The sequence below is a fragment of the Pongo pygmaeus genome, chromosome 5 (genome assembly GCF_028885625.2).
Source record: "Pongo pygmaeus isolate AG05252 chromosome 5, NHGRI_mPonPyg2-v2.0_pri, whole genome shotgun sequence".
NCBI lineage: Eukaryota > Metazoa > Chordata > Mammalia > Primates > Hominidae > Pongo > Pongo pygmaeus.
Window position 1 is genome coordinate 126,055,196 of NC_072378.2, and position 12,971 is coordinate 126,068,166.

At 36.2% G+C, this 12,971-nt stretch overlaps 1 protein-coding gene across 5 annotated transcripts in view; it reads left to right on the forward strand.

Moving 5' to 3' along the window:
* Positions 1 to 12,971, forward strand: part of NCOA7 (nuclear receptor coactivator 7) — a 153,722-nt gene that overhangs the window by 64,197 nt on the left and 76,554 nt on the right. The gene's annotated exons all lie outside the window — the stretch shown is intronic.

A 12,971-nucleotide genomic window follows, 5' to 3' on the forward strand; every position in this document is an offset into this window, starting at 1 on the left:
GCAAGGCCAAGATTTTTCTTCAAAATCTATTTTGGGTTTGCCTTTACATGTGAATGAATTATCCAGACTCAGAGTTCTGCACTAACTTTAGAAGGAAAAAAATTTAGAGTAGGTACTACCAGTCTACCACCCCAGGAATTCTGTTTTTGAGCAACATCACTTCCCAAGCAGTAGCCAGCATGTAGCAATTGGAAAAAATGCCTCTAAGATGTTGAATGGACATGCTGGATGTAAACCAACTAAATTGAGAGCATCTGCCAAAATAAGTTTTAAAATTTCATACCTGATATTAGATTATTCTTTCTGAAAGTACCTGTAATGACAGAATGATTTATGAGGTCACTTCTAGTTTATGACAATGAAAGTATATTATCATAAAAGGGTAAGTATATGTATGTCTAAAATTATTCAAAAGCAATGTCAGATTAATATAAGAGTTTATTTTTTAAAGTTGAGAGGAGAGAGAAGTTAAGCTAGAACATATTCTAATTTTATGCTACTTATAAGTGTTTTCTGTCATCAGGCCATTTCTGCTGATCATAAACTATGTTTCCCTTATGAGGCTTTCAGTAGAGCATTAATTTATATACTAAACTGATTCGTTTCAGGATTCTGTATTTTAGCCCTTATTTCCCTCAATATTTCTACAGTTTAAGTAGTTAACGGGAAAGTCAGTTAAAATTGGATGACAGAGTCGCTGGCATCATTGAGTTTGTGCTTGCTTGAGATTTTTCAAGATAGTATGCTTTGTGTTTGACTAAAATGTCTTCAAGGAAACAACATTTTGCTGTTCTTCCGGAATTATGTCACTGCAATATATTGGCTGTTGTAGCAAAATATATGTGTCACGAAAATATATGCCAATGCTGCGTTCTATAAGATTCATTGAGTAGTCAGAGAATACAGTTCATTTTGAGTAAAAAGCATTTCTAAAATAATAATTTAAAAAGGTTTCCTTTACTAAGGAGTTCTAGCAAAATAAAAAAATATTTTGGGAGACTTTCTTGGCTTTGTAAGGGATTATAAACAGCTTTGTGTGAGGAATTATAAACAGTGATGAACTGATTCTATGCAGATCTAAGTAATTAGATATGAAAATGAGACTTAACTCTTTAGAAATCCTACCTGTTAAAATTTTCCTTCCAATACTCCCACTTCCAAGAGGCTGTTTTGAAGTCATCCACCATAAATAAAAAATTCACATCTGTAATATTATTGCAGATTTCAGGGTAGTCTTGAATAAACCTTTTGCTTTTGTTTTAGAAATATGTTTATTGCTACTCACTGCCAGTAGTGAATTTTTTCAAGTATCATAGACAATACATTGAATAGCCATAGTAACGATTTAGACATAGACACTAAGACACTAATGTGATATGATGCTTAGTTTACAATTATTTGTAACATAAAAGCTAAGTTAGCCAGTGTGGTAGGCTGAATAGTGACCCCCAAAGATAGCCAGTTCCTAATCCCTGGTACCTGAGAATGTTACCTTTTATGGCAAAAGAGATCTTGCAGATGTGATTAAGGGCCTTGAAATAGGGACATTAACTTGGATTATCTGAATGGGTCCTATATGCAATCCTAAGTGTCCATATAAGAGGGAGGTTTGACTGCAGAGAAAGCAGTGTGCCATGCACCTGGCTTTGAAAAATGGAGGAAGGGGCTACCGGGAATATAGCTCTAGAAGCTGGAAAAAGCAAGAAAAGAACCTCTAATGGGGAGGATGGCCCTGTGGACACCTTGATTTGAGCCTGGTGAGTCTGATTTTAGACTTCTGACCTCCAGAACTATAAGAGAATAAATGTGTGTTAAGTTACCATGTGTGTGGTAATTTGGTACAGCAGCCATAGGGAATTAATACATCCAGTCAGTTTAACTATGTTAAATAAGCTACGTGCATAATATCAATGTAAAGCAAAAGAGAATAAACAACTTCCAAATACTTTCTTTACATTTCTCTTTGCCAAATTTGATTAACTTCTGAGTTGCGGTGTTTGTCAGCTTATTCTTGGTTGATAAGCAGTAAAATTCCTAATATTTAAATATATTTGTAGGCCTTTTTGTTGACTCATAGCACAACACAATTCTCTTATTACCTGGAGTGAGTTCCCTTTTGTGGTTCCCTTCCTTAGTTTATAGATGAGATATATATTACCATTGTCTGCACCATCAATTTCTCTAAACCATTTTTAGGCCATGACTCAGCATTCTGACTTCTAGAAAAGGGAACCAAATTCTCACATGGGGCAATGTATACATTCAACAAAGGGCTGTTTTGTTTTATAAATACAATGTAGACATTCTACACAGTGTGCATCCATTTTGCAGCAGTGTCATTTTGATCCTGGTACTGGGGGATGCTTATAAGGTTTTCTGAAATGTCCCACCCCAAGGCTTCTCTGAGAGAGTGAGAATTTGGTTTTGGCCATTTCTGGCCCCCACACTTTGGTTACCGGGGTCTTCTAAGACCTGCTGACCCACCACTGTTTTAATAGTACAAGGAAATCCTAGAAAAGGAAAATTGAATTGTTGTGGTTTCCCTTGATTGGCATTCTGTTTATCTGTCTTTATTAGAATGTGGTGGTTCTTTGAGGCTACGGAAAATGCTGTTGTGTGTATGTGTACCCATCTGAAGGATATATTGCTAGTTATTGAACACAAAGCCAAAGAATCTCTTTTCCTAACTGTATTGGTTCTTTGAAGCCGGAGTATTTTCATTTTAACTGATGAATTTCAGTTTTAGCAGTGGGAAGAATCTCATTATCACGATTAGAAAAAAGGAAAAAAAGAATGCGTGTCTCCATTTTACACTAGAATCAGGAACATCCACAGGTTTTTCCAGTGATTACTCTTAAATCTTTTGTTTTTATTTGGCCAGAATTCCAAGAGAAAATTTTCTTCAAGTGAGTTGTTGTTTTAACTGTTTTTCTCCCTTTGCCTTTAAGTTTGACTTAATTTGGCATATAATGTATCATAATTGGGGATCTTCAGTGGAAATGGAAAACTGTGAAATGACAAAATGAAATGGAGTTCAAAGAGTGATGTTCTTCTAGAAATAAGAAGTGGCTTTGTATTGATGACTAAATTCATAGCAGAGTTAAATACAATTAATATTTATGTAGAGTGAGAAAAAGGACATGAACATATATTAATGCCTGACATTTGTCACATACCTTCTTTTTTGTGTTAAATATGTTGTGCTTTATATGTTCTCTCATTTACTTGGATTCTTAGAAATCCCCAAGTAAGAATAACAGCAGCAGCACAACAAATTAGTAACTTTTGTTTATTAAGCTCTTCCTGGAAACCAGGCACAGGTTGTGTTTAACAGTAAAGTAAGCTTTCTGTGTACCATTTCCTTTAATCACCATTAAAAACCCATCGGAGGCTACTATTTTTATGTCAAGGACAACAAACCTGAGGCTTAGATTTAGTAACTCGCCAAAGGATGTGCATCCAAGGTACAAGAGGATTCAAACACAAATGTTTCTGCCCAGAGACTGAGCTCGTTCCATTGTCAGAGGTGGCAAAAGTCAGAATTAGACAACCAGGAAAAAACAGCCTAGGCTCTGAAGGTCAGAACAATACAATGACAAGGTTGCAGCCAGAACAGCCAAGAAAAGAACCCAGAGAAGGTCCCTGGAGGGAGACAGACCAGCTCTATCTGATTTAAAAAAAAAAGTGATGTGGGATTGCAGTCCAGCAATTTACTAAGCTAGCTGGACTCAGGAGAAAGAATGAACCACTAAACAAGAGTTAGCAAAATGTTGCCATAGCTGCAGATATTTAATTTTGTTGTTGTTTGTTAACCTTATAATTACAAAAGTAATATATGCTTACCGTACAAAAGATTCAACACCACCACATTACATACCTATAAAGTAAAAGTTCTTGGCTGGGCACGGTGGCTCATGCCTGTAATCCCAGCATTTTGGGAGGCTGATGTGGGCAGATCACGAGCTCAGGAAATAGAGACCATCCTGGTCAACAGGGTGAAACCCTCTCTCTACTAAAAATACAAAAATTAGCTGGGCGTGGTGGTGCTGCATGTCTGCAATCCCAGCTACTCAGCAGGAGAATCATGTGAACCAGGGAGTCGGAGGTTGCAGTGAGCCAAGATCGCGCCACTGCCCTCCAGCCTGGTGACAGAGCAAGACTCCATCTCAAAAAAAAAAAAAAAAGTGCAAGTTCTTCTTCTCTCCCCACTCATTGACCAACCGTTTTCTCATACATCCACCGAACCTGTATATATCCATATCTATGTGTATATATCCATATCTATGTGTATATTTGGTCTTGAGGGATTTTGCTTTTTTTGTTGTTTTTTCCACAAAAATGGAGTCATACTACAATACTGTTTTACATCTTTTTTTCATGAAATAATGCTATAGCTACATATTTTATATTAGTACTCTATTTCCCTACAGAGGTGATATTAAGGAGAAAGTTTGTATTAAAGAAGACTTTCATGGGTCTGTTCTCATGGTTGATCAATTTTGATATTTTCTAGTTTTCTTCCTGGAGCTATTAGCCCCAAATTATAGAGCAGTGTTTTGTTGTTGTTCTTGGTTTGGTTTTGGTTGTTTTTTTGTTTGTTTTTATTTTTGCTTTTAATAGCCTTTGTAGATGAATGGGCTTCTGACTGTCTTGGCCTCTGGACTTTTCCAGGGCTAGAAGTTCTGCAGTGGAAGGAAAATGTAATCAAATGTGAGACTTAGAAAAAACACAGGGAAGTGCGAGACTCTTGGGATGGTTTAGTTTGGATGTAAAAAAGAAATTTTTTTTTTTTTTTTTTTTAATCAAAACAACTTTAACACATTTCCTACTCTTCTCCGCCAAGGGCAAACTATTAGAGCCAGACAGGACCTTGAAAATCATGTTAGCCTCTTGCTTTTGTTTACTTAGAAGTCCCAGGGGGTTTATCATATTTCCAACACAGGTTGCAGGGCTGATTACAGAGAAAGCCAAGCCCAGAACCCAAATCTGTGTTCCAATCTTTCTGTGAGTGTGCAATCCATTGAAGCCCACTAAATTTTCAGGCCCCCACATAGTTTGTAGAATTTTCAGAGTCCAGTGGATTTTATTTTATAGTCGAGGTTTACATATATGCCATAGCACACATTTAGAGGGGCTTCAGGGAGGCCCTGTGGCAGTTGGCTGTAACCTAGGCTTGTGAATTCCTGCTCCACAATTAAACTATGCCCTGTGACCTTGGGAAATGGCCCTAGTTTTTCTCAGCATTCCTTTTCTTATCTGTAAAATAGAGATAAAACTCCCTACCTCATTGGGCTTTTGTGAGGATAGGCTAATATTTGTGAAGTACATAGCATGGTGCCTGGTTCCTTAGTCAACTTAGTAGTTCCTGTTAGAAGAAAGCTGTTTAAAGCTTGTCATAAGTTTTTGAAAAGTAAAATTCAGTTTAAAAAATTTGACAATATTTATGTGTTAGATTATTCTTACAGTAGGAAAGAGATTTCAAAGACTACTTAAAATATTTTTAATATATAATTGTACATGGTATAAAATTAAAAATGTACAAATGAGAACACAATAAAAAGTATTTGTGTGTGTGTATGTACCCTTGTACACATATTTTCTGCATATACTTGTTACATTTTAAATACTGTATCTTTACCCTTCTCTCTAATCTCTTGCAAGTAGGACTAACTATAGCTCTAGATCAATATTGTCTAGTACTTTCTGTGATGATGGAAGTATTCTGTATTGTGTGTTGTCCAATAGAGTAGCCACTAGGACATGAGTCTAGAAATGTATTTCTTACAACTGAATAATTTTAAATTCAATTTTAATTAAATGTAGTAACTTTCGGTGACTGGCTGGTGGCTACCACATTCAGCAATGCCATACAAGATATTTATGTCTTTTTCAAAAGTGTGCATTTTTCAAAAACACATGGATCCCAAATTTTAAAATTAAGAACAGAGTCATATATAACTGTGAATTTAATATTAATTAAAGCAGTCTGTAGTTCAGTACATTTTAAATTATGTGTGGCTAATATGTAGAAAGCTGAAACTGGATCCCTTCCTTACACCTTATACAAAAATTAATTCAAGATGGTTTAAAGACTTAAATGTCAGACCTAAAACCATAAAAACCCTAGAAGAAAACCTAGGCAATACCATTCAGGACATAGGCATGGGCAAAGACTTCATGACTAAAACACCAAAAGCAATGGCAACAAAAGCCAAAATAGACAAATGGGATCAAATTAAACTAAAGAGCTTCTGCACGGCAAAAGAAACTACCATCAGAGTGAACGGGCAACCTACAGAATGGGAGAAAATTTTTCCAATCTACGCATCTGACAAAGGGCTAATATCCAGAATCTACAAAGAACTTAAACAAATTTACAAGAAAAAAACAACCCCATCAAAAAGTGGGCAAAGGATATGAACAGACACTTCTCAAAAGAACACATTTATGCAGCCAACAGATACATGAAAAAATGCTCATCATCACTGGTCATCAGAGAAATGCAAATCAAAACCACAATGAGATACCATCTTATACCAGTTAGAATGGCGATCATTAAAAAGTCAGGAAACAACCAATGCTGGAGAGGGTGTGGAGAAATAGGGATGCTTTTACACTGCTGGTGGGAGTGTAAATTAGTTCAACCATTGTGGAAGTCAGTGTGGCAATTCCTCAAGGATCTAGAACTAGAAATACCATTTGACCCAGCCATCCCATTACTGGGTATATACCCAAAGGATTATAAATCATGCTGCTATGAAGACACATGCACACGTATGTTTATTGCGGCACTATTCACAATAGCAAAGACTTGGAACCAACCCAAATGTTCATCAATGATAGACTGGATTAAGAAAATATGGCACGTATACACCATGGAATACCATGCAGCCATAAAAAAGGGTAAGTTCATATCCTTTGCAGGGACATGAATGAAGCTGGAAACCGTCATTCTCAGCAAACTATCATAAGGACAGAAAACCAAACACCGAATGTTCTCAATCATAGGTGGGAATTGAACAATGAGAACACTTGGACACAGGGTGGGGAACATCACACACTGGGACCTGTCGGAGGGGTGGGGGGCTGGGGGACGGATAGCATTAGGAGAAATACCTAATGTAAATGACGAGTTGATGGGTGCAGCAAACCAACATGGCACATGTATACTTATGTAACAAACCTGCATGTTGTGCACAAGTACCCTAGAACTTAAAGTATAATAAAAAATAAATAAATAAATAATGTGTGGCTAATATATTTTATTTTAAAATCAAATACCTTAAATAAGAAGATGGGAGTTCATTTTGGAGAACATGCTGCTAATCAGAGAAAGCTGTGAAATGGCTGTTTGTAGAAGAGCAGATCTCAACCAAATCAGAACATTTAAATTAACTTAAAGTGGAAAAATTCAGAAGATTAAGAAGCAGCATATCTCAGAACATGGGCTTATTCATCCATTAATTTATTCAAGAAATATTTACCGAGTACCTAATGTGTGCCATGTAAGAAAGGAACATGCCCCAGACCCTGGCTTTGCTTACTGCCAGTGCCCCAAACACATTTCCTTTTGTAAAAGAAAAAGCTTCGGAAGAAAACCCGTTTTCGTTCAGCTACTACAAATGATTTCTTTAGCAGGAGCACCTTGCTCACTTCTGCAGTCAGTCGGCTAACTCTAGGCTGGAACACTAGTAGGGCAAAAGTGAAGTATGTGTGCATTCTGCAAGTGCCTACACCATTTTAATGTAAAAAAGCCAAGAGATTCCAGAATTTAAAAAGCTCTTTAGTATTCCTCTATGGAAAGGTATAAATAAGAAGCTCGGAATCATGGTATCAAGCCACATTGCCTCATTCTTCTGCCCTTGGGGAGGCCCATAGTGTAATTTGTCTTTTCTTTTGGCTTTCACCTTATCTTCCCCAAACAGTGATTGCTTCTTATGTTAGCATTGCATTTTATCTAAGTCTTATTCTTTTTTTGCACTTTGAAAATTTTCTGTATGACATGTTTTGTTTTCATAATAAAAGAAGAAAAATAAATAATATCATAAAACGTAGTCCAGGCCACAGGTGGTGAAAGCCTGACAAAGCAGAGATTATGAAGAGAAGGTAAATTGGAGTGGGAAAGATAGGATTAGAAGATAGAATTGACAAGGCTTGACTACAATTTAAAACACCTGTTTTATGAAATTGTGATCTATTTTAAAGAAATACAAATGCAAAATAAAGGTTTTGGGTTTTTTTCCCACTTGTACTCAGAGCAATCAAATCTTAAATGTACTTCATTATTTTTCAGTCACTCATCGTTTAAGATGATTTGCCAAGTGTATTTCTAGCCCACAGTATAAAAGCAGTGTATATTTGAGGTCATGAAAAATGCTTAGATGAAATAATGGGAGTTCATTTTTCTGCAAGACCAATTTTTTTCAGTTTATATTAAGTTAATGATAGCGAATCCCTATTGTGAGACTATCTTACCAAGATAGATATTGACGGAAAAACAAAAGGTAAGGACTGAAAGATTAAAGCCCTGAAAAGGAATGCTTGAAGAGCATTAATTATACCAAATTTCTCAGGTTGGCAGCTATTCCCCTTTGTAAAAAGTGTTAGAAATTGATCTCTATACTTGGAAGGAAGGATTTTACAGAGGGCTTCCAGAAACACATCTGATTTCCAGTTGCAGGATCAGAATATTCTAGTTATATTGATAATCTCCAGAGAAACAAAGTCTCATTAGTACTTTAGTCAAAACAAAAGATTATCTGATTGTAGAATTTCTAAGGTATTAAATGGTACTCTGCTGTTAAACAACTTTGGGATTGCTATTTTTCTAGCTTTTCTTCTGAAGTAACAACTGTGTTTGGCTATATGTGTTGACAATAATAGTCTGTGTAGAAAAGGGAGAAAAAGAATAAAACAATGTATCCCATTTTGCTATTTCCATGAGTGAAAATGAGTCTCTAATGAGATGTCCCCAAACAGTGCTGCCGTTCATCAAAGCACATGCCCCAGATCTGAGTGAGTTTAATTATCGTGGGGACAGTGAAAGGAGGACATTTAAATCAGCTTAAAGTGGAAAAATTCAAAAGATTAAGAAGCAGCATGTCTCAGGCTGCACAGAACTAATATTAGTATTTGACATCTCTTTTCTCCTAGAAGGAATCATCTTTGGAAGGGGGCAACAAAGTTAATCCCAAACATGTTTTTGATCAGCCAGTACATCAGAATCAGCCCATCATTTTGGAGAAAGAGATGAGCTCTCTGCATAGATAAGCCTCCCAATGTAAAGAGACAAGCTCTGTGTGGTATCTAGATTGCTGCAGAATAATTTGAGCCTCACACAGGACTTTTGATCAGAAGAGAAATTTTGATCAGGAGAGAAATTGTTTTATTAGGGGCATTATCTGAACTTTGCTAGAGCTACCTACTCCTTTACCAGAAAAGTAAGTTAAAATCTGAGGATAGAAAATAATATGTTTAATGAAAATAATTCCTTTTTATGAGTCTCCAATTGTTTGGTGATTTTTGGTTATTTATTTATTATTAATTATATGATTATTTCAATAGCTTTGGTGGTACAAGTGGTTTTTGGTTATGTGGATGAATCATATAGTGGTGGAGTCTGAAATGTTAGTGCACCTGTCAACTGAGTAATGTACATTGTACCCAATATGTAGTTTTTTATCCCTCAGCCACATCCCACCCTCCCCTGGTCCATTATTATACTATGTATGTTTTTGCATCCTCATAGCTTAGCTCCCACTTATAAGCGAGAACATGTGATATTTGATTTTTCATTCCTAAGTTACTTCACCTAGAATACTTACCTCCATTTCCATCCAAGTTGCTGCAGAAGACATTATTTTATTCTTTTCTGTGGCTGAGTAATAGTCCATGGTGTATATAGACCACATTTTCTTTATCCACTCATCGGTTGATGGGCACTTAGGTTTATTCCATATCTTTGCAATTGTGAATTGTGCTGCAATAAACATACACATGCAGGTATTGTTTTCGTATAATGACTATTTTTCCTTTGGGTAGATACCCAGTAATGCGATTGCTGGATCGAATGGTAGATCTACTTTTAATTTCTTCGAGAAATCGCCATACTGCAAAGGTTGTACTAATTTATATTCCCACCAGCAATGTTAAGTGTTCCCTTTTCACCACATCCACACCAACATCTATTGTTTTTTGACTTTTTAATAACAGCCATTCTGGCTAGAATAAGGTGGTATTTCATTGTGGTTTTAATTTGTATCTCCCTGATGATTTGTGATATAGAGCATTTTAAAAAATTTGTTTGTTGGCCATTGTATATCTTTTTTTTTTTTTTGAGAAATATCTATTCATGTCATTTGCCCACATTTTAATGGGATTATTTGCTTTTGTCTTGCTGATTGAATAGATATTAGTCCTTTGTCAGATGCATAGTTTGTAAATATTTTCTCCCATTCTGTCTATTTACTCTCATGATTTCTTTTTCTTTTTGTTGTTGTTGTGCAGAAGCTTTTTAGTTTAATTAGGTCCCATTTATTTTTGTTTTTATTGCATTTGCTTTTGGGGTCTTAGTCATAAATTCTTTGCTTAGGCCAATGTCCGGAAGAGTTTTTTTGTTTGTTTCTTTCTAAGAAAGAGTCTCTCTCTGTCGCCCAGGCTGGAGTTCAGTGGCGCAATCTCGGCTCACTGCAACCTCTGCCACCTGGGTTCAAGCGATTCTCCTGCCTCAGCCACCTGAGTAGCTGGGACTACAGGCACGTGCCACCATGCCCAGCTAATTTTTGTATCTTTAGTAGAGATGGGGTTTCACCATGTTGATCAGGCTGGTCTCGAACTCCAGACCTCATGATCTGCCTGCTTCGGCCTCCCAAAGTGCTGGGATTACAGGGTGAGCTACCGCGCCCAGCCCAGAAGAGTTTTTACTAAGTTTTCTTCTAGAGTTTTTGTGGTATCAGGTCTTAGAGTTAAGTCTTTAATCCATCTTGAGTTGATTTTTATGTATGGTGAGAGATAAGGGATGCAGTTTCATTGTTCTACATATAGCTATTCAGTTTTTCCAGCACCATTTATTGAATAGGGTTTCCTTTCCCCAGTTTATGTTTTTGTATGCTCTGTTGAAGATCAGTTGGTTGTGAATATTTGGCTTTATTTCTGGGTTCTTTATTCTGTTCCATTGCAATGTCTGTACATCTGCATTTATACAGGTACCTTGCTGTTTTGGTAACTATAGCCTTGTAGTATAATTTGAAGTTGGGTAATGTGATGTCGGGTAATGTGATGCCTTCAGATTTATTCTTTTTGCTTAGGATTTCTTTGGCTATTTGGGCTCTTTTTTGGTTCCATATGAGTTTTAAGATTGTTTTTTCTAATTCTGTGAAAAATGATGTTGGTATTTTTATAGGAATTGCATTGAATCTGTCGATTGCTTTGGGCAGTATGGTCATTTTCACAATATTGATTCTTCCAGTCCATGAGCTTGGGGTGTATTTTTATTTGTTCATGTCATCTACAATTCCTTTCAGCAGTGTTTTGTGAGTTTCCTTGTAGAGATATTATGAGGGTTTTTTTTTTTTCTTTCTTTCTTTTTTCTCTGCCTGTCCTTGAGTTCTTGATTTGATTGTCAGCTTGGTCATTGTTGCTGTATAGCAGTGCTACTGATTTGTGTACATTGATTTTGATCCTGAGACTTTACTGAATTTATCAAATCTAGGAATCTTATGGAGGAGTCTTCAGGGTTTCTAGGTATTTGGTTGTATAATTGGCAAACAGAGATAGTTTGACTTCCTCTTTTTTTATTTCGAATGCTCTTAATTTCTTTCTCTTTCCTGATTGCTCTGGCTAAGACTTCCACTTTTGGTCTTTTAAACAAACATTAAAAGATAGCTAAACTAAGAGATGGGGAGTATATTCATCTATGACTTTTCCTCTGCTGCTCTGTCTCTTATGCCATATACTAATTTATTAGCCAATGAATATCTAAGAACCTGGCTGCTCAGTGTTCAGTAAATAATAGCCTAGTTAAAATACCTTGTTGGAATATGGGACCTTTATCTCCAAAGCTGAATGTCTCATTTTTCTTACCATGCTTAGTTGTCATGTCTTTATGATTGTATTAGGGGATATTTTACTATTTCTGTTTCTGTTTGTGTTATATGTTGACATATATTATGTCAATTAAGCCTAATAAAAGATCCTGTTAGAGACCTAAGGAAGTACAATTATCACCATTTAAGATATAAGAAAACTAAGGCTCAAGGTGTGAAATTCCTAGCCTGAAGTCAGAGTTCTCTTAAGTGTTGTAGCCTCAGGGAGGGACCTCTCTAGCCTGCCAGATTGATTTGTTTGACATCACAGAGCAATGCAGTGTAATATCAAATTTCAGTCCCAGTGTATCCTACAGTTATCTCATGTTTCTACCCAAACAGCTCCTTATCCATTGCCCAACATCAAATTGGACATATGCTCAAGAGGGTGAAGAAAATAGAAATGTATGAGAGAAATCTAACTGTCACCAGATACTTTCTATCTAGGCACAGGGAAAAGGGACATAATTTAAAAATACATATTTATATATGAGTAGAGTGCAACATATACTAGAGGCCAAGGCCCTTGTTCTCAAAGCACTTAGATTCTGGTAAGGCAAAAACATTCTCGACTATCAAGTACAGAGTGACATATCAATTAATTACAGAGTGATGTGTCCACTGAAAATATTTTGAGGTATTGGCTTTCAGTGAATTTATGCTAACTTTATCTCTTACACATCTTTGGCTCAGGAGTAAAGGATTTGTAACATCGAATATGTTAACTAATAATCAAATAATCAGCCAGCTATCAGTAATCATAATGAAAATCATGTATTGTCATTATGGCATTTTCTATTTTAGGAAATGCAGCTCTTTCTTCACTACTATTGCCATATTTTTAAGGAAAAGGATTACTCGTATGTGACCCAGTTCACACCTTGCCAA